The sequence below is a fragment of the Elephas maximus genome, chromosome 4, assembly GCF_024166365.1.
Source record: "Elephas maximus indicus isolate mEleMax1 chromosome 4, mEleMax1 primary haplotype, whole genome shotgun sequence".
Classification (NCBI taxonomy): domain Eukaryota; kingdom Metazoa; phylum Chordata; class Mammalia; order Proboscidea; family Elephantidae; genus Elephas; species Elephas maximus.
Window position 1 is genome coordinate 67,731,573 of NC_064822.1, and position 23,503 is coordinate 67,755,075.

The following is a 23,503-nucleotide window of genomic DNA, read 5'->3' on the forward strand; positions in this document are numbered from 1 at the left end:
ATTTTCTAAATCTTTTTTGTGTTCCAATGATTTTCTGTTTTTAAAGATATTGCCTTAGGTGAAATAGGTTCCAAATCGTTCAAAGTTTAATTGTAACTCAGTCTCTTTATGCACCCTCTATTTCAGTGATGGAATTCTTTTGCTCCATGAATTCGTAAAAAAAACTCTTGTGTTGTCTTCAATGTATTTCTGTTTTGCAGAAATGAGAGAAGAAAGGGTGACTTACTCTGAGTTGCGACTTCAAACTTCATCCCAGCGGTGGAGAAGAATGCCTGAAGGATCTGGAACCAAAGGGATCAAGTGTTTTGGACCTATAGGTATATGGCTTTTTCGTGTTTGTTTGATTTTACTTCATATTTTAAAACGATGCCTAAAATATGTATTAAATTAAACACTTCAACTGCACATGCAGGCTTTTCCACATAAATAAACACAAATATAATCTTTAATCCTTACAATGCAGATTATCACTTTTAAAAATCACACCACCTTCAACATGGTCTTAGATGCAGAAATTAAATGTTTTTCAAGTGAGTAAATATATATTACATAAAGTGATTTTATTTACCACATTTATTCTCTGTAAGATATCAGAATCCCAATACTGATAATTTGAGAAATAAAGAGAATTAATCATGGATTCACCCCTTCTATGAATCTGTGGCTGTCTTATTTAATTTTCAAAAAAACACCTGCCATCATCACGTGTTCAAATTTTTTTTTCATTTAGCATTTTATCATTATAATGTTTCTATTTTACTACTTTAATTTCATTTTCATCATTTACTGGCCACACATGATTATAGGCATTTTGGGCAATAGCCCTATCATTTGAGTTGTTGTTTGCCTCCGTATTTTAACTGATATCAATAGCACAGTGATGAGCACTTTGTGCAATCAACCTTTTGAATATCTAAGTATTGAACTAATTCTTTAGGAGAGATTTCCACTAGTGTAAATACCTAAGTGTGTGAGTGATATTCTGGTTCTTGTTACATATTGATAAAATGACTTTTTATAATTGTGTAACAAAAATAAAATCAATTAGAAAAAAATTGTTCAAATCGTAATGCCACTTGTCTGTGTATTTTCTTTTCAATGTTTTTTTAACATTAATCCACACATATAGAAACTGGAGTATATGGAATTAAGCACTTTACCTCAAGAGGTGGCAATCAAGAACCTCTCAAGGTCTCAGGCTCAGTTAGCTGGCAATGACTGTTGGGTTGCAACAGGCCACACAGCCCACACTTGGTAGATGTTCTGTGTCACGGTTGATGACTTATTATAAAGTTAGAAAGTTTGAAAAAGGGAAAAAGGAATTACATCAATAGATCTATCAAAAATAATATTTGGATGAATTTTCTAACTGTTTTTATATTGATTTGAGTGTATACTTATACTACACACACACACACACACATATGTATATGTAAGACCAAAACCACACCTATTGCCATTGAGTTGATTCTAACTCATAGCGACTTTACAGGACAGAGTAGAAGTGTTGCATAGTGTTTGCAAGGCGTGACTGATGGATTTGAATTCTCAACCTTTTGGTTAGCAGCAAATCTCTTAACAACTGCGCTCTAATATACGTGTGTGTGTGTGTGTATACATATATAATATACTTATATACACATATACATTTATATACAAATACATACATACATATATATCATTTAAAAAGATTAATAACTTTACTTCTAAAATTATTTCTGGTTTATTCTAAAGCTGTCATTTATTATGGATATGCAGAAAAATGTAGATTCATATTTACATATTTATGCAATTAGAATGTTACATATTGCAAATATAAAATGTGAATAATATTTCTCTGTAATTACTTTATATTGTAGGCAGTTTTCAAAAAATAATATTGTTCTTAACACAATTATGTATTCTTGACACTTTCTGAATATAACATACTTGTGCTCAATTATGTAACTTTTCTTCTTTTTGATATATAAGATTTTACAATTTCTCTTCCTTTTTTATTACAATTATGATTATCATGTGTTATTGTAAATCACAATGAAAATTCATCCTTGTAAATAATCATACCACCTTTCTCATTATTTCGAATAAATTTTAGAAAAATTTTGATTCAAAGAATACAGACATAAGACGTGAAAGCCAACATTTACTTAACTCAAGATTTTTCCAATATTTTAAATATTATTTCAATTTTCATTTTAATGGCTACATAATATTCTATAACATATCATACTTTACCTGAAACTTTTTAATTGTTGAATGTTTGTTTTTTAAAATTTTTATCACCTTCACAGTTTTGAATAAACAATTTGGAAATCTTAGAACTTGAAACTTTTTTCCTATTTATAAATATTAAATTCCATTTCCATAGTTGGTAACAATTTATAAACCCACATGTCATGTATTATGTATTATGCTTTCACAGGCAGAGTAGTAAAATTTATAATCTTTTATAAGTGACAAACTACATCTTATTAACTATGTATTTATTTTTATATAAAAGAAAAATAATCCTTTTTTTTTGGCCATTTGAACTTTCTGTGTGTGGAATAAGCTAATCAAGCCCAGTATCCTTTTAGTTGTTGGAAATTTTCTCAATTTCAAATGGCTATATTTTAATTTTATCTTCTTTTTTCTTTCTCTTGTTTATTATAGGAATACTAATAGTAACTACTTAATAGCATTACAGGGAGGGTTAGAGGAGATAACGATAAGAATTCCAACCAAAATGGTTTTCAGTCAAGTCATAATAATCTTCACATTGCTAAGTCACCATTGACCATTTCTCAGACGTAACCTTACTTTACTTGGCTTCCATGCTGACTACGCGTGTTTCTGGTTTAACTGAATGTTTATCTCTGAGGGTATTGATTATAGCTTTTAATGGTTTTTTTTTGCCCCCTGCATAGTCCTTAAAAAACCCCAGTGCTGTCGAGTTGATTCCAACTCATAGCGACATAGTCCTTAAAAAATTCAATTTTTTTTTTGAAGTTATGAACAGTCTATCATTTTGGTAGCTCTCAAAAAATATCTAGTGTTCTTTGAGTCTCTCTTGCTCTTAAAAAAATAGATGTAAACGTAAGGGATGAACATAAGTGTAGGGTAAATCTCAAGTCTCGGTAACATTACTCAGACTGGTAATTTCTCAAAAAAAAAAAACCTTTTTCTTCCAGTGTCATGTTTTGTACCATTCATTCATGTATTCATTCTCTTATCAAGCATTTATTGAGTTTCTACCATGTACCACATACTCTTCTGGCTCTTTGGTATAAAAGAGTGAAAAAAACATATATCTCTGAACTCATGGTGATTCCCTTCCAGAAAGAGAAGACAGAAAGCAAACACAAGTATTTAAAAAAAGTGTCCTGGGGTTTGAAGGACAAATCAATTTGGTTTCGGTTCTAATCTTCAGATACTTGAGTTTCATTTTTCTTATTCTGCACAATAAGAGCAAACATTTCCTGAGTGTTTACATTCTAAGACACTAATATTTGTTGTCGCTATACTGTTCTTGTCTCCTCCATCCTTTCATACTTGGTTTTTATACCATTTTACTCCCTTAACACCAAAAAAAAAAAAAAAAAGAAGACCCTTGCAGTCAAGGGGATTGTGATTTATGGCCACTGCGTGTGTTCTACAGTAGAAGTGCTCCACAGGGTTTTCTTGGCTGTAGTATTTGTGCCAGGCCTCTTTTCCACGGTGCTGCTGGCAGGTGTGAACTGCCAACCTTTAGGTCAGTAGTTGAGCACAAACCATTCGTGCCATCCAGAGACTTACCATTAGTTTAAAGAGGTTTTATGATGAGAAAGTTACAATAGGGTTGGAGATTAAAAATCCTGAGTGGATTTTTAAATCTTTTCTTTTTAGTGAATTCTAATAAGAAATAAATAAATAAATTCATAAATGGGAATACAATCTGATTCTAACTTTTTGACCTCCAAGTATGTGTGTGTGTGTGTGTACATGTGTTTGTGTGTATACGGGTGTGAACCTGTAACAGTAATGAGAAGATGTTCTGGTTCTACTTTTTTGACCCTTGCCTCTCCTGGCTGATCTAAATGAGGCAGAGATGGGAAACACAGAAATGAGAGGTAGTTAAACCAACCACTTTGTCCAAAAGAAAAGAGATAAAAATCTGCAGAAAATATAGACACAGAGCGCTGGGCTTGGTTTGAAATATATGGCACTTGTGCTCTGGAGCAGGACTGCCTGGGTTTCAAATTTAAGCGCCTTGGATAAATTACTCGGCCCCACTGGACCTCAATTTTCTCAACTACCAAGGGTCTTTAGTATATTCCTTACCAAGTCATTTTAAGAGTCATGAATTAGTATGTGTAAAATGATTTAAATAGTATTTTACACAAAGTGAATCTTTATTATGATTAAAATACAAGCCTGTGTAGATATATTATTCTAAATAGATTTACCTTTGTCTATTTTTTTGGTATTTTCCAAATACATTTTCTAGATAACCATGATGTTAAAACATATAAAAAAAGACTCCCTCTCACTTCTCTGGTGCGAATCGTAGGGTTCGTTTTACAAAAGTACAGTGAGAATTTCCTGTTTTGTGATATCCAGAACATTTTAGAAGCTGGTCATTTTACAGCTCCTTGCTCATACTACACATATGTGGCTCACCAACAGATGATCAAGAACATTATTTAAATATGCACTTTTTCTTTTTAAATTTCCTCATCTGCACCTTTGAATTCCATAGCCTCCAGCTCAACTCTCTCTTCCAGCGGCACTCTTCTCCAGACAATACTCATCTGGGCCTTTCCTGCATCAGCCTTGGAGCATCATTTCTCATGGCAGGTATGCGTTCCCCCAATAAGATTATACAGATATTACATGTCCAGGAAAGATATCTCAGGGACATGACTAGTATCAGGGCAGAGCTTTAAGAGAAATAGGCATAAATGCAGTGGACGTTTTTAGGCTAGCCATGTGCCTGTATTTCCACATTGATTTTAATTTTCTGATTGTAAATTCTCTAATCTAGAAAACATTTTGTAATGCTCTTCCAACAGGCTTAAAGAGTTGTTTTTGATAGAGGTACTGCTAAATTCTGAAAAAGAAGAAAACTTATGTGTTTAAATGGTAATCAACTTAATTCTATCACGGAAATAGAGAATGCCAAATATTAATGACACAATGGTTCAAACTGTTTATTAAAAAATTGGCCATTTGTATTGTGATATCCAAAGATCACCCCGATTTAGAATTTGACTCATTATACCATTGTAATTAAACAACACTCTTTGGGGGTGTGCTGATGTTAATGCGGAATCACCTAAGATTGATCCTGCATTTATATTGGATGATTTGTTCTGGGGGAAAGTCCATAAGCAAATAATTTTGGGTAAGAGAAAATGTAATGTTCTTGTTGTAAAGGTTGTTTCTGTGTCATAATTCAACGTAGTGGAATACAAATCCAGCTCTCCAGGGTATTTAGCCACGCATTGGTTGTGGAACGTCTCCAACCAGGTTCAGAGTGCTCCTATCTCATTTCTTCGCTATAATACCTCCACAGAGCTATGAGCAGGAAGACATTTCTCAGAGCAGAGCCTGCACTAAGATTAGCAGAAGGACACACTCCAGATAGTGTTATTGTCCGTGACAATGACAGAAAGTGTTAAATGAAAGACTCTGGGCCTAACCCCAGAAACCTACTGCTGTCGATTCGATTCTGACTCATAGCAACCCTATGGGACAGAGTAGAACTACCCTACAGAGTTTCCAAGGAGCGCCTGGCAGATTTGAACTGCCAACCTCTTGGTTAGCAGCTGTAGCACTTAACTACTACACCACCAGGGTTTGGTTTCCCTGGGCCTAGACACCCTTTAATTTGATATCTTACTCAAGAAATGGATACTTACTCACTTTGACACTGTGAGAAAATAATGTCATTCTTGAATCCTCAATTTTCGCATCTTCACAATGGCAATCATACTTTTCATTTTTTCATTTTGTTGAGAGAATAAAACTAAATGTCTGTTATATAAGTTCATAAAACAGAAGCTGAGCCTATTGATCTCTTCTTACTGTAGAAGCTTCTTTACCAATTTTTAAAAAATAGTGGTAAATTTGCTTTACTGTCTTCTAGAGACGGAGAGGATAGCACAGAAAATGTATGGATAGTCTCACTGAAGAATAAAGTACACCACATAGAAACCTTGGCATCGGGTGGAGTCCTGAGTTGAATGTCTATCTTTCAATATTTCATTGACAAAACAACTGTGTTATAAAATCAAAAAAAATTTTGGGATCTTTCTAATTGGCTTCTGTTTTTAAAAACTTTAGTCTCTTCGTTTGTTCTTTAAGTCTTTGCCCTATTTTTCTTTTTCTAGTTTTTCAGACCACTATATGGAGGTTGATTTCTGGAATCTTAGGAGGAATATGTCTTTTGCTGATGGCTGTCTTGGGAATTTTATTGAATAATTGGCAAGTTTCTCTAGGCAAGTATTTATAAAGATCAAAACCATGATAAAACCATTTAGTAATAAAAATTTTATTTTACTAATGTGTAATATTTTGTTATCTCATGGCTTCCCTTAAATCTGCACCGAATTAAGTACATTTCTAATTATTTCTTACAGTATTCTCTCCAGGACTCATCATAGAACTCCAGGGAGGTAGTCTCCATACTCCACTCATAGCAACTTTATAGGACAGGGTAGAACTGCCCCATAGGGTTTCTAAGACTACAATCTTTATGGGAAAAGACTGCCACATCTTTCTCTGACCGATCAGCTGGTGGATTCAAATGACCAACCTTTTGCCTTTCAGTTAGCAGCTGAGCACTTTAACCACTGTACCACCAGAAAAACTTCAATGCACTTTATTCTTTTCTGAATCAGGAAATATGTCAAAATGCTTTCTCCGTTAAAGACTATCCTTGATCTAGTTACCCTGTTTATACTGCAGAGCTCAGCTTTGGGATCTCTTCTGAAAAAACTAAAAAAAAAAAAAAAAAGACTTTTCTAGCTTTCTCCCATCCCATGTCCTACTACATGCTGTTTTAATGTCATGAATATATTTTGTATACTTACCAAAGGCATCATTAAATGTAATTAATACATGATTGGAAATTATGTAATTCTGACCAGAGCTCTAGAATATAAACTCCATGGGGATAAAGATTGTTTCTGACTTGGTCACATTAATATTCTCTGAACATAGCCTGCTGTGGTGTAAACATATACAGTAGATTCTCAAAGAATAATTTGTAGAAAATATGAATAAAAAACAAATGATTTTTGTATAAGTAAATAGCATTGAAATTTTTAAATGTTCAGAGCCATCAATCATGTCTTGTTTTGTTTTTTCTTAGACTCTGACTGCTGTTCTTGTCCAGAAAAGTGGATTGGGTACCGATGCAGCTGTTACCTAATTTTTAATGCAGAAAAAACTTGGGCAGAAAGTAGAAATTTCTGTGCTTCTCAGAATTCCAGTCTACTTCAGCTGAAAAGCAGAGATGAATTGACACGTACTTTATTTTTGTTTCCCACATTTCTTTTTAACTTAGAAAAATATAGCATTAAAATAAGCTGAGCTCTTTGACTCAACTCTTTAGTCAGAAAGCCCACGGGTGGTTATATTTTCTCAAAAATAAACAACCCAGAACACCATTAACAGATTGCTATGGAGGTTTAATGGTAAATTTGCAAATTGGGGCAACACACAACTTACCGTGGAAATGAATACTCCAATTAATACAAATTTCAAAGTGCTTATCTACAATTTTATTAGTTACTTTTAGCAAAAAACCTTTGATAGGCTGAGTGTGCCAGAGTACATCAATCCTGTAAGAGGGCGGTATGTGCTGCAACATCATCCAAGCTGAAATAGAAGCCTTGCTAAGACAGTCACAGAATCAGTGAGCCGTAGTTACAAGTCCTGAGGACTCTTGGAAACAGGACATGTTCATTTACCTTTCTGTGTTTCAGTGAGCCTGATCATCTAGATGCAATTATGTGAAACAAGGCAAGCTGCTTCTAAAGGTTAGTTATAGTTTAAGACATACTATAGGCATTAAAACTATATATATATATATTTATGCTTATACAGCACATAGATTTCTAACATTTAATAAGATGACTTTGTCTTGTGGGTAAGAGAACTCTCTCTGTTCCCATAACGTAAAATTTATAATTTTCTTTCACAATTTGAAAAATGATCTATTAATTCCCTGTACCTTGAAACAATTATTATAAACCTCATAAAAATCCTCAAAGATTTACATCATGGGAATAAAAATCAAGATGTTAGATAAAGTGCAAAAAAACTTTTCAGTGAAAACTCAAAAAAGAAATGTGAGATCACTACTTTTACTCATTCAAGCAACCAACCTAATGACAGTACTCTTTACTTCTTTTAACTGAGTTTAATTTCTTTTGTAATTATCTAGCTTTAGTCCTATCTCTGGGATATATTGTGGAACCAACATATCGGATATGGAATGGCACAAAAGGTTTGCACTCAACTGCTAATCTAAATGTTGGTGGTTAAAACCAACCAGTGTGGAAGAAAGCCTTGGAAATCTTCCATTAAGATTCCAGCTGAGGCGGGGCCGAGATGGCTGACTAGGTAGAAGCTACCACGGATCCCTCTTGCAACAAAGACTTCGAAAAACAAGTGAATCGATCATACACATGAGAATCTACGAGCCCTGGCCATCAAACACAAATCTACAGAGTTGACCTGAGTGACAGGGGAGCGAAAAGCCACACCCTGAAGCAGGGACTACTTCTGGAACTGGCATCTGGCTCCACAGTCTTGAGCCCTCGTGGTTCCCTGGTGCCGAGTGGCAGGGCTGATTGAGGCTTGCTGAGGTGGGGCAGGCACGGGACACAGCCCTTACCCCTAGCCTCCTGGGGTAACCTCGGTAGAGACTCAGCCAGCACAAGCTGGCTGCACACTGACGTGGCTGATGAGAGAACGAGCAACCATGGAGAAGGAGCGACTGTTCTCGGAGCCTGGAGCCAGTGTCCCAGCCAGAAAACCTTGGTGCCAGGCTTTGGACTGGGCACAGGGGAGCTGAGCACGGCTTCCTGAGATGGTGCAAACATGGGACGCAGCCCTAACCCCCTGAAATGACCTCGGGGGAAGCCCAGCCAGTGCATGCAGGCAGCGCAACAATGGGGCTGACAGGAGGAGGAGTCACCCGGAGGCAGCAACTGGTTTTGGAGCCTGGAGTGTGGTGTCCCAGCCGGGGAACATTGGTGTTGGGCTTTGGACTGCGAGCGGAGGAGCTGACCACGGCTTCTGAGACAGCACAAGCACAGGACGCGGGCCTGACCCTCAGGGGCAATCTCAACCAAGCAAGATAAATAACTTTGTCTATATTCCTGGGTGCTACACTCTCCCATCTATCTGATCCCTCCCCTCCCTTCCCAGGTGGCTTCATTAACATTGGAATTTCCTGGGCCGGGGAGTGAAGTGCTCTGGGGGATTTTTTTTTTTTTTGCTTTTCCTAACCAATTCTCCTGGCCTGAGAGAAGCAGCTACTAAAAACCAGGGATGACAAATCCTTCCCTGATTTCCATAAATTGGAATGTAAATACAGAACCAGCTCTAGCCAAGCATATGAGATCCTCAGTCTTTGGCTTTCATCCCTACAGGGAACAAGGTAGCTATTATAATGCAAAGGAAATTCTGATAGAGATCTGACTGTAGTTGTTTTAGCAGATAACTGGAAAGACAAGTTTTCCAGGTCTGATATCTCTACCTATTAAACAGAGCCCTCAACAGGGAACTGAGGGCTGAAGCTCCACTCAAACCACCTGGCCACCTGCCAAAGGGGTCTGAAGATACTGATGCCTACCAATCTTCAGAGGTAGATGCGTTGGGTGCCTAAGGTACAGCTGCAGAGCCCACCCACCAAGTGTTTTAGAAATAGAGCCACACCTACCTCACTGGCACATGGGGGAAGGCTGTCAGCATCCTGCCCACCCCCCCGGAGTGTGACCCTCTGGTGCTACTAGAATCTGGTGCACACAACTTTCTCCACTACCCCTCGAGGTTAATAGGTGACAGTCTACACCACACACTTGGTGACCCAAAATCAGAACACCTAAGCTGATTCTATTCAAGAATAGTGAATGGACTCTTAGGCATATATATCCAGTAAGAGCCCAAACCAGCTGGTAATAAGACATAAGTGATTCAAAGGCTACAACAATCAAAACAGCGCAATCTAGTAGCCCATCTACGTATATTGAAAGAAAACAAAACAAGACTCAGTGAGCAAATAAAAAATAAATCATTACAATAACTTATAGATGGCTCAGAGACAGCAATCGATATCAAACCACATAAAGAAGCAGACCATGATTGCTTCTACAACTCCCTGAATTAAAGAATCAAAATCTTTCCCAAATGAAGATACAATCCTGGAATTGCCAGATGCAGAATATAAAAAACTAATTTACACAATGCTTCAAGACATTAGGGATGGCCTCAGAAATGAAATAAGACAATCTACAGAAAAAGCCAAGGAACACACTGATAAAGCAGTTGAAGAACTCAAAAAGACTATTCAAGAACATAGTGGAAAAATTAGTAAGCTGCAAGAATCCATAGAGAGACAGCATTCAGAAATCCAAAAGATTAACAGTAAAATCACAGAATTAGACAACTCAATAGGAAGTCAGAGGAGCAGAATCGAGAAATTGGAATGCAGAGCAGGGCAGTAGGAGGATAAGGCAACTGACACCGATATAGTTGAAGAAAAATCAGATAAAAGGATTTAAAAAAATGAACAAACCCTAAAAATCATGTGGGACTGTATCAAGAAGAAAAACTTGCGTGTGATTGGGGTTCCGGAGCAGGGAGGGTTAACAGAAAATACAGAGAGAATAGTTGAAGATCTGTTGGCAGAAAACTTCCCTGGCATCATGAAAGGTGAAAAGATATCTATCTGAGATGCTCATCGAACCCCATATAAGATTGATCCAAAAAGAAAATCACCAAGGCGTATGATCTTCAAACTTGCCAAAACCAAAGATAAAGAGAAAATTTTAAAAGCAGCCAGGGATAAAAGAAAGGTCTCCTGCAAAGGAGAATCAATAAGAATAATTTCAGACTACTCAGCAGAAACCATGCAGGCAAGAAGGCAATGGAATGAGATATATAGAACACTGAAGGAGAAAAACTGCCAGCCAAGGATCATATATCCAGCAAAACTCTCATATATGAAGGTGAAATTAAAAAATTTGCAGACAAACATAATCTTAGAGGATTTGCAAAAACCAAAACAAAGCTACAAAAATTACTAAAGGAAATTGGTCAGAAAATCAATAATATCAGATACCAACACAACCGAAGGTCACAGAACAGAACATCGTGATATCAACTCAAATAGGAAGATCACAAAAACAAACTAAGATTTATTTTAAAAAGAAAAAAAAAATGCTCAAAAGAGGGAATCATTGAAGTCATTATCTAAAAGATCACAATAATCAAAAAGAGGGACTAAACACAGAAAGCATAGATCTTCCATATGGAGAGGAAAACAAGGCGATATAGGAAGATACAAGTTAGGTTTTTACTTAGAAAAATAGGGGTAAATATTAAGGTAACCACAAAGAGGTCTAACAATTCCATAACTCAAAATAAGAACCAAGAAACACATAATGACTTAGTAAACATAAATTAAACTACTATGAAAATGAGGAACACACAATTTACAAAGAAAAACTTCACAGCACAAAAAAGTAAGTGGAAAAATGAAATTGTCAACAACACACACAAAAAGGCATCAAAATGACAGCACTAAACACACAGTTATCTGTAATTACTCTGAATGTAAACGGACTAAATGCAGCAATAAAGAGACAGAGAGTCTCAGACTGGATAAAGAAACACGATCCGTCTATATGCTGCCTACAAGAGACACATCTTAGACTTAGAGACACAAACAAAAACTCAAAGGATGGAAAAAAATATATTTCAAGCAAACAACAATCAAAAAAGAGCAGGAGTGGCAATATCAATTTATGACAAAATAGACTGTAAAGTTAAATCCACAAAGGGATAAAGAAGGACACTACATAATGATTAAAGGGACAATTTATCGGGAAGATATAACCATATTAAATATTTATGCGCCCAATGACAGGGCTGCAAGATGCATAAAACAAACTTTAACAGAATTGAAAAGTGAGATAGTCACCTCCACAATTATAGTAGGAGACTTCAACACACCACTTTCGGAGAAGGATAGGACCTCCAGTAAGGAGCTCAATAGAAACACGGAAGACCTAATGGCTAAAATCAACCAACTTGACCTCATAGACTTATACAGAACACTCCACCCAAAAGTTGCAAAGTATGCTTTTTTTTTTGTAGTACACATGGAACAGTCTCTAGAATAGACCACATATTAGGTCATAAAACAAACCTTTGCAGAATCCAAAACATCGAAATATTACAAAGCATCTTCTCAGACCACAAGGCCATAAAAGTAGAAACCAATAACAGAAAGATCAGGGAAAAGAAATCAAATACTTGGAAACTGAACAATACCCTGCTCAAAAAAGACTGGGTTATAGAAGACATTTAGGAGGGAATAAAGAAATTCACAGAATGCAATGAGAATGAAAACACTTCCTACCAAAACCTCTAGGAAACAGCAAAAGCAGCGCTCAGAGGTCAATTTATATGATAAATGCACACATACATAGAGAAGAAAGAGCCAAAAACAGAGAAGTGTCTCTACAACTTGAACAAATAGAAAGCGAGCAACGAAAGAATCCATGAGGCACCAGAAGAAAACAAATAATAAAAATTAGAGCTGAACTAAATGAATGAGAGAACAGAAAAACAATTGACAGAATTAACAAAGCCAAAAGCTGGTTCTCTGAAAAAATTAACAAAATTGTTAACCCATTGGCCAGACTGATTAAAGAAATACAGGAAAGGAAACAAATAACATCACAACAAACCCAACTGAAATTAAAAGAATCATTTCAGATTAGTATGAAAAATTGTACTCTAACAAATTTGCAAACCTAGAAGAAATGGATGAATTGCTAGAAAAACACTACCTACCTAAACTAACACAATCAGAAGTAAAAAAAAAAAAAAAAAACACAATCAGAAGTAGAACAACTAAATAGACCCAAAAGAAAAAAAAGAGATTGAAAAGGTAATCAAAAAACTCCCAATAAAAAAAAAAAAGCCCTGGCCCAGACGGCTTTACTGCAGAGTTCTACCAAACTTTCAGAGAAGAGTTAACACCACTACTACTAAAGGTATTTCAGAGCATAGAAAATGACGGAATACTGCCTAACTCATTCTATGAAGCCACCATATCCCTGATACCAAAACCAGGTAAAGACATCACAAAAAAAGAAAATTACAGACCTATATCCCTCATGAACATAGATGCAAAAATCCTCAACAAAATTCTAGCCAATAGAATTCAACAATGTGTCAAAAAAATAATCCAGCACGACCAAGTGGGATTTATACCAGCTATGCAAGGTTGGTTCAGTATGAGAAAAACCATTAATGTAATCCACCATATAAATAAAACAAAAGACAAAAACCACACGATCTTATCAATTGATGCAAAAAAGGCATTTGACAAAGTCCAACACCCATTCATGATAAAAACTCTCAGCAAAATAAGAATTGAAGGTAAATTCCTCAACATAATAAAGGGTATGTATACAAAAAAAAAAAAAAACTTTTTTTTTTTTTTTTTATACAAAGCCAAAGCCAACAGCCAACATCTTTCTAAATGGAGAGAGCCTGGAAGCATTTCCCTTGAGAATGAGAACCAGACAAGGATGCCCTTTATCAACACTCTTATTCAACATTGTGCTAGAGGTCCTAGCCAGAGCAATTAGGATAGACAAAGATATAAAGGGCATCCGATTGCAAGGAAGAAATAAAATTATTTCTATTTGCAGATGACATGATTTTGTACACAGAAAACCCTAAGGAATCCTCCAGAAAACTACTGAAACTAATGGAAGAGTTTGGCAGAGTTTCAGGTTACAAGATAAACATACAAAAATCACTTGGATTCCTCTACATCAACAAAAAGAACATCGAAGAGGAAATCACTAAATCAATACCATTCACAGTAGCCCCCAAGAAGATAAAATACTTCGGAATAAATCTTACCAAGGATGTAAAAGACCTATACAAAGAAAACTACAAAGTACTAGTGCAAGAAACTAAAAGGAACCTACATAAGTGGAAAACATATTTTGCTTATGGATAGGAAGACTTAACATAGTAAAAATGTCTATTCTACCAAAAGCCATCTATATATACAGTGCACTTCGGATCCAAATTCCAATGACATTTTTTAATTTGATGGAGAAACAAATCACCAACTTCACATGGAAGGGAAAGAAGCCCCACATAAGTAAAGCATTACTGAAAAGAAGTAAGTGGGAAGTCTCACTGTACCTGAATTTAGAACCTATTATACAGCCACAATAGTCAAAACAGCCTGGTACTGGTAAAACAACAGGCACATAGACCAGTGGAACAGAATTGAGAAGCCAGATATACATCCATCCACGTATGAGCAGCTGATATATGACAAAGGCCCAGTGTCAGTTAATCGGGGAAAAGATAGTCTTTTTAACAAATGGTGCTGGCAGAACTGGATATCCATCTGCAAAAAAATGAAACAGGACCCATAACTCACACCATGCACGAAAACTAACTCCAAATGGATCAAAGACCTAAACATAAAGACTAAAACGATAAAGATCATGGAAGAAAAAATAGGGACAGCCTTAGGAGCCCTAATATAAGGCATAAATAGAATACAAAACATTACTAAAAATGATGAAGAGAAATAAGATAACTGGGAGCTCCTAAAAATCAAACATCTATGCTCATCTAAAGACTTCACCGAAAGAGTAAAAAGACCACCTACAGATTGGGAAAAAATTTTCAGCTATGACATCTCCGACTGGCTCCTGATCTCTAAAATCTGTATGATTCTGTTAAAACTGAACCACAAAAAGACAAACAACCCATTTAAAATTTGGGCAAAGGATATGAACACACACTTAACTAAAGAAGATATTCAGGCGGCTAACAGATACATGAGAAAATGCTCTCAATCATTAGCCATAAATGCAAATCAAAACTATGATGAGATTCCATCTCACACCAACAAGGCTGGCATTAATCCAAAAAACACAAAACAATAAATGTTGGAGAGGCTGTGGAGAGATTGGAACTCGTATACACTACTGGTGGAAATGTAAATTGGTGCAAACACTTTGGAAATCTATTTGGCGTTTCTTTAAAAAGTTAGAAATAGAACTACCATACAACCCAGCAATCCCACTCCTCAGAATATATCCTAGAGAAATAAGAGCCTTTACACAAACGGATATATGCATACCCATGTTTATTGCAGCACTGGTTACAATAGCAAAAAGCTGGAAGCAACCAAAGTGTCCATAAATGGATGAATGGATAAATAAATTATGGTATATTTACCCAATGGAATATTACGCATTGATAAAGAATGGTGACAAATCTGTGAAACATTTCATAACATGCAGGAACCTGGAAGGCATTATGCTGAGTGAAATTAGTCAGATGCAAAAGGACATATATTGTATAAGACCACTATTATAAGATCTTGAGAAATAGTTTAAACTGAGAAGAACACATTCTTTTGTGGTTACGAGATGGAGGAGGGAGGGAGGATGGGAGAGGTTTATTTACTGATTAGATAGTAGATAAAACTACTTAAGGTGAAGGGAAGGACAACACTCAATACAGGGAAGGTCAGCACAACTGGAATGGACCAAAAGCAAAGAAGTTTCCTGGATATACTGAATGCTTCGAAGGTCAACGGAGCAAGGGCGGGGTTTTGGGGACTATGGCTACAGGGGACATCTAAGTCAATTGGCAAAATAAATTCTATTAAGAAAACATTCTGCATCCCTCTTTGAAGTGTCGTGTCTGGGGTCTTAAATGCTAACAAACAGCCATCTAAGATGCATCAATTGGTCTCAACCCGCCTGGATCAAAGGAGAATGAAGAACACCAAGGTCACAAGATAATTATGAGCCCAAGATACAGAAAGCGCCCCATGAACTAGAGAAGTACATCATCCTGAGACCAGAAGAAGTAGATGGTGCCCGGCCACAACTGATGACTGCCCTGACAGGGAGCACAACAGAGAACCCCTGAGGGAGCAGGAGAACAGTGGAATGCACACCCCAAATTCTCATAAAAAGACCAGACTTAATGGTCTGGCTGAGACTGGAAGAATCCCAGTGGTCATTGTCCCCAAACCTTCTGTTGGCCCAGGACAGGAACCACTCCTGAAGACAGCTCAACAGACTTGGATGGGACTGGACAATGGGTTGGAGAGAGATGCTGATGAGGAGTGAGCTACTTGTATCAGGTGGACACTTGAGACTGTGTTGGCATCTCCTGTCTAAAGGGGAGATGGGAGGGTAGAGAGGGTTAGAAACTGGCAAAACATTCAGGAAAGGAGAGACTGGAAGGAGGGAGCGGTCTGACTTCTTAGGGGGAGGGTAAATGGGAGTATGTAATAAGATGTATATAAGTTTATATGTGAGAGACTGACTTGATTTTTAAACTTTCACTTAAAGCACAATAAAAATCACTAAAAAAAATACATGTAAAAAAAAAAAAGATTACTGCCAAGAAAATTCTATGGAGTGGTTCTACACTGTAACACATGCGGTTGCCAGTAGTCAAAATTCACTTAACAGCAAGTAACAAGAAAAACTGCATCATAAAAATAGCCCCCTTCTTAACAAAAGGTGGAAATTTCTGTAACGGTGTGCCGAACCTGTGTGGAGTATAGGTTTAGTAGATTATATCCATATTTACTCCTTAAGATAACTTTTGATTTTCAATCAAACTTCAGTGCTGATCCTCTATGAAGAAAGTGTTCCATGAAAACTCTGACTCCCTTTACAGCATATTTCACTCCAGTGTGAAGTGAGATTTTTTGGTATTGTTTTTTTCTTCATAAAGGAATGTGTCTTTTAAAAAATATGAGCCCTGCGACTGCACCTTCTAAATTAGAAGTTAAAAACGAATTTCATTTGTGTGATTGATAGGCCAAGTCTGATGCATATTAATCCCAGGGTTGATTCAGGTTAGCTTGTTATGTCTGTCTTGTTTCCAAGCAGGATTTTTTGAACTACCATCAACAGTTTTACTGGCTTGGGATCTCTTTTATTGAAACAAGCAGCACCCGGTTGTGGGAGGACAGCTCTGCTCCCTCCCCGGATCTATAAGTTTCTGTACTCAGATACATTGTCTGTTCTTTGTGATCTTGTGTGTTCTTGTGGATCTCTTCAGTGCAGGTACCACCTAGGAGCACTACAAGAAAGGTAAACTGTCTAGGGCACAACATGACTGAAAGGAGAATGGTGCAACTAAATACGATTTTAGCCCAACTCAGAAAATCCAAGTCTTTGCTCAAGTGACATGAAAGTTGGTGTCCTGATGTCAATGAAGAACTTTTAATATATGACTTTTTGTGTTTACATGCCCACAAGCTCACATACATAGAGGAAGCCCACAAAAGTGGTATATTTCTTATTTTGATGGAGTCTAATATTCTCAGCATCCTCTCATGTTTCAAGTATCTTGGTCTTGTTGTTACTCTTGTTGTTAGGTGCCACCAAGTCAGTTCTGACTCGTATTGACCCTGTATACAACAGAACAAAACTCTGCCTGATCCTGTGCCATGCTCATAATCATTGTTATGCTTGAGCTCATCAATGCAGCCAATGTGTCAATCCATCTCATTTTTGAGTGCCTTCCAACCTGAAGGTCTCATCTTCCAGCACTATATCAGGCAATGTTCCGCTGCTATTAAGAAGATTCTCACTGTCCAATTTTTCAGAAGTAAATTTCCAGGTCCTCCTTCATATTCTATCTTAGTCTAGAAGCTCTTCACCATGGGTGACCCTGCTGGTATTTGAAATACGTGTGCATAGCTTCCAGGATCACAGCAACACGCAAGCCATCACAGTATGACAAATGGACAGATGAGTAGTGGATTCTGGGCTTATCTTCTATATTCATGTAAACTTTGAACATCACTGTTACTTCTAAACATGGGACTTGCAACATCATGCAGTGACAAATTGTTCACTTTGATTTATCTTCCTAGACTAGATTAGCCAATACATCTTTAAACAAAATGTAAGTAAATATATCATACATCAAAACCATTAAAGACAACAGAAATTACAACTAATCAAAAAAAAAGATCCCTGGCCTCAATCCTATGATTATGGAGATGACTCCTTTTTATGTAACTTTGTATTCTGAAATCATAAAAATTGTGACTATTAAATGAAAAACATAATAAATGCATGCCTTAATATATTAATATCTCATTCAAATACTTAAAAAATTCTATTGTTTAATCAAAAACAACAGTATCATAAATATTCTCATTTCCTTTTCTTACGTGTCAACATTTTCTTCTTCATTGCAGATTTTCATTGTTTCAGGCTTTGAACCCCAAGAACTCTATAGTGTATAGTCCAAACAAAGAGTTTTAGATGAACCCTGTGGGGAAAAGAATCCTTATATCTGTAAGCAACAGCTTATTTAGTGTTTCTTGGGACATGGCAGGGCAAGGGGAGCAGGGAGGTGTAATGCAGATCCAGGATTAACAAAATTAGTATCTCCACTTCCTACATAGATACAAATTATCTACTTCTGGGGTCTGCAAAATGTTGACATTTATGTCTTTTCATACACTTTACATGTATTTGAAGCCACATGCTTTAAAATTGTTAAAATGTCCGTGCCTATACCTGAAATTATAATGTATCAAGGTAAAGAATTTTGTGAATATTTTTACATTATTGTATGGGTTTTTGATATTAAATTTTATGTAGTTTTATGCATACAAATACATTCCTGTAAATTCCCTCTAAAATTTTAAATAAATTTGACTTAATATGGAATAATATATATCAATCTCATTTTAGTTCTTTGTATGGCATACTATATAGGGAAGTCTCATTCTCACCTCGCTTTCCTGAAAGTTAGTGTTTTGAGCACACACATACATAAATATATACACACACGCATACGTACATATATATATATTTATATATATACACACACACACATATATATGGAAACCCTGGTGGCGTAGTGGTTAAGAGCTACAGCTGCTTAACCAAAAGGTCAGTAGTTTGAATCCACCAGGCGCTCCTTGGAAACCCTGTGAGGCAGTTCTACTCTGTCCTATAGGGTTGCTGTGAGTCAGAATGGACTTGACAGTAATGGGTTTTAAACATATATGTATGTGTTTGTGCCATATGTCAGTTTTTTCATAGGTATCATTGAGGGGAATACATCTCCATTTCATACTTAGATGTTTACAGGGTTTGCATGACATTTTCCAGGGTAACATGACCCATAAATCCCTTTTTTTCTCCCATAAACAATCATAAACAAAGGGTTGGATTACATGGAAAACAATTTGTAGATAAGAACTGTCTATAAAAAATGATTGTTTGCTAATAGGTTTGTTACTGACAGGTATACAAAGACTCTTAACCATGTCACAGTGCTTTTTCTTACCTCGAAATCCCTTCCCCAGCCTAAAAGGAGATAATAAACTGCAGCCCAATGCAGACAATTTTCTTTTACTCTGAGAATGCAAAACTTTTCTAAACACTAAGATCAAAATAAATTTCCCATTTGACACTATTGAAATATTCATTGTTACTATGTTCTGAAAAATGTTGTTATAAATAAGCAGATAGTGAAAAGACACCAGATGTCACTGTACATGTGTTAAGTGGACCTCAGTTTCCTTTCCCCAGGTGTTTGCTCAGGTTTGAATGACGTTGTAGTTATTGGACTCGCCATTTGCCTTGAACGAGGGTACTGGATAAGTAGGAAATTTCAGGAAAGAGAGTATGGTGACCTTCAGTGGACACTAGAGGAGGGGAGGACACTTAAGGGGAGATATCTTGCATCTTTGGGAAGGACATAATATTTCAAAAACATATTTATAAAAGGAATCAAACTTGGTTTGCTGTTTTCAAAGAATCAAAGGAAGAAATAAAAAATAAAAACAATGAAAACATATATACATAAATATGCCACGGTTGTCAAGTCGATTCCAACTCATAGTGAACCCATAGGATTTTCAAGGCCCTCTATGAAAGCTGACTGCCACATCTTTCTTCCACAGGGCCACTGGTGGTTTCCAACTGCTGCCATTTCAGTTAGAAGTTGATGACTTTAACCACTGCGCCACCAGGACTCCTTAGATACATAATGTGTACATGTAGATGTATATGTGTGTGTGTGTGTGTATGTAAAACCGAATCCGTTGCCATCAAGTTGACTCTGACTCGTAGTTACCTTATAGGACAGGGTAGAGTTGTCTCATAGGGATTCCAAGACTGTAAATCTTCACAGAAACAGATTGCCACATCTTTTTCCTTTGGAGCACAGCTGGCAGGTTAGAACCAGCAACCTTTCATTTAGCAGCCAAGCACTTAATCACTGAATCACCAGGGATTGAGAGAGAGAGAAAGAAAGGGAGAGATCCTGGGTGTGCAATTCTAATCTGATACACATGAGGGCACGATAAGTCAGAACTGACTCAATGGCAAATAGTTTTTGAATATGTATACATAATGAGTCGGAACCGACTCGACAGCAGTGGGTGGGTTTATACATATATATGTGGAAAGTGTTTGTGTGTATGTATATACTTGTAACCTGAGGCTGGAGTTATTCTATTGGAAATGTCTTTGCTGACTTTTTTACTTCTGAGTCAATGAACTAAGAAAAGAATGAATGATTTCAATATCACAAAGCATGGTTCTGGAAAACTAGAATAATTCCCTCAAAATAACTGATCCTGATAGTAGTAAAAGTATAGTTATGTCATGGATTCAATTATGTTCCCCTCCCCCCCCCCAATTGTGTATATCAACTTGGTTAGGCCATGTTTCTCAGTATTTTATGGTTGCCCTCCATTTCGTGATTGAAATTTTATGTTGAGAGGATTAGGGTGGGATTGTAGCAGCACACTTACACAGGTTAACTCCCTGATCCAAGGTAAAGGGAGTTTCCCTGGGCGTGTGGCCGGAACCACCTTTTATCTCTCAAGAGATAAAAGGAAAGGGAAACAAGCAGAGAGTGGGGACCTCATACCACCTAGAAAGCAGCACCTGGAGCAGAGTGCGTCCTTTGGACACGGAGTCCCTGGGCCTGAGAATCTCCTTGACCGGGGGAAGATTGAGGACAACGACCTTTCTCCAGAGCTGACAAAGAGAAAAAGCCTTCCCCTGGAGCTGATGCCTTGAATCTAGACTTTTAGCCTACTTTACTGTGAGGAAATAATTTTCTCTTTGCTAAAGCCATCCACTTGTGGTATTTCTGTTATGGCAGCACTAGATGGCTAAGACAAGGAATAATCCCTTTCTGTGTCTATTCTGTCACAATTCTCATAAATTTGTTCCATCCAAATACAAAAGCTGTAGGCAAAATCTTAAGCTCATACCAATTAAGACATCTTCATACCGGACAAAAAATGAGCAAAATTAGGCAGGTTTCTGCTGATTTGGTGTTGTCCAACACTAAAACCAGGAAAGGGTAGATCTTCTGGTATATAGATACAATGAGACACCATGCAATAATAAAGAATAATGACTAGCGTGTGAAAATTAACGTGGATGAATCTGGAGGGCATTATGCTGAGTGAAATAAATCCATCACAAAAGAGCAAATGTTGCATGGTACCACTTTATAAAAATTCAAGAGTAAGTTGAAGCACAGAAAGCAGTGTTCTTTGATGGCTATCAGCGATGGGAGGGAAGAAAGGGAGAATCACTAAATAGTAGACACATGTTAATTCTGGTAAAGGCAACAGAAAATATTGGAGAAGTCAGCACAATGTGACCAAGGTAAATGAAGACACTGAGGGATAGATATCTACGAGTGAAGGACAACTATGGTAGATGCTATAACATACACAATTCTGCAACAACAGCAATGACAACCAACAATTTGTGAGTGGTTATATAGGTAGATATGTATGCTACATAGGTGTGGAGGGTGTATGGGGGTACATGTCTGTGCATATATACGTATAGTTGTAAGCATTTGTATATACATATTTGTATGTGCTGCATGTATATTCATACACATAATAGAGCACATAGAAGGCACAGTTATGGAAACTTCTTAGACATACGTCCAACACTTGGTGGGTCTAAGTTACTGGGCTTGAGGCTCAGGACCGTAGTGCTGGGGGACAACTAGGTCGATTGACCTAACATAGTTTATAAGATAATGTTCTACATACTTGTTTGGTGAGTAGTGTCTGGGATCTTAAAGCTTGCGAGTGATCTTCTAAGATACAGCTATGGGTCCCTTCCCATGTGGAGCAAAGGAGGGTGAAGGAAACCAAAGGCTCAAGGAAGCAAATAGTCTATAGGACTAATGGCCCCCATGAACCACAGCCTCCTCTAGCCTGAGACCAGAATACATTGGAAAAAATTGTGCATAAATTGTTCAATGGGAAACTAATTTGCTGTGTAAAATTTCACCTAAAGCACAATAAGATGTTCAGAAAAAAAGGATGGTAGATTTCAAATTAGGTAAGGAATCATTTTTATAAACATCATGTCTTTCAACCTGGATTTGCATAAAAGCTATGAAGGAAATTTCACATTCACATTTTCAGTGAGGATCTAGATTTTAGCAATTATGGTGGTTGAGTAAAGGCAACTTTATAAACACAATGTACACAAATTAAAAAGATGGAAAATTTTTGAATTCATGGAAGCTGAGAAATCAAGTTGTTTTTTGTTGTTGTTGTTTTTGATGAAAAGCTCATCTTTACAAAAAGGTTCATCTATAGGAATAGTAAAAAAACACCAAATCAGCTTATTGTTGGAGCCCTAGTGGCAAAGCACTTAAGAGTTACGGCTGTTAACCAAAAGGTCAGCAGTTTGAATCCACCAGCTGCTTCTTGGAAAACCTATGGGGCAGTTCTGCTTTTTCCTGTTGGGTCACTACGAGTCAGAATCAACTTGACATCAATGAGTTTGGTTTTTAGTTTTCGTTAGTTATGGCCAAGGTGATTCTCACTCAAGGCAACCCTATGTGTACCAGGGTAAAACTATACTCCATAGGGTTTTCAGTGTCTGATTTTTGGGAGTAGATTGCCAGGACTTTCTTCAAAGATGCATCTGGGCAGACTTGAACTTCCAACCTTTCAGTGAACAGCCAATTATGTAAACATTTTGCACTCCCTAGGAATATTATAATGCTTAAAAAAAAAAAAAAAGGCAGCAAAAAACCCATGAAATTATTTTGGATGGAGTTTGCTTTTATATGAGAATGAACGACATATTGTATGTCCAGAGACATTATAGATCAAGGTTCCTGCTCTCAAGACACGCAGTCTACCTATCTATCTTATATTTGAAATTCCCACTAGAGTTCTCTTTTGAAGACATAAAAGTGTTAGTGA

General features: G+C 36.8%; 2 protein-coding genes across 2 annotated transcripts in view; both read left to right on the top strand.

Moving 5' to 3' along the window:
- The window catches only part of LOC126076250 (natural killer cells antigen CD94-like), a 204,283-nt gene that overhangs the window by 71,378 nt on the left and 109,402 nt on the right, over nt 1-23,503 (top strand). The window lies entirely within an intron of this gene.
- LOC126075170 (natural killer cells antigen CD94-like) overlaps nt 1-23,503 on the top strand; it is a 103,902-nt gene that overhangs the window by 24,442 nt on the left and 55,957 nt on the right. The window lies entirely within an intron of this gene.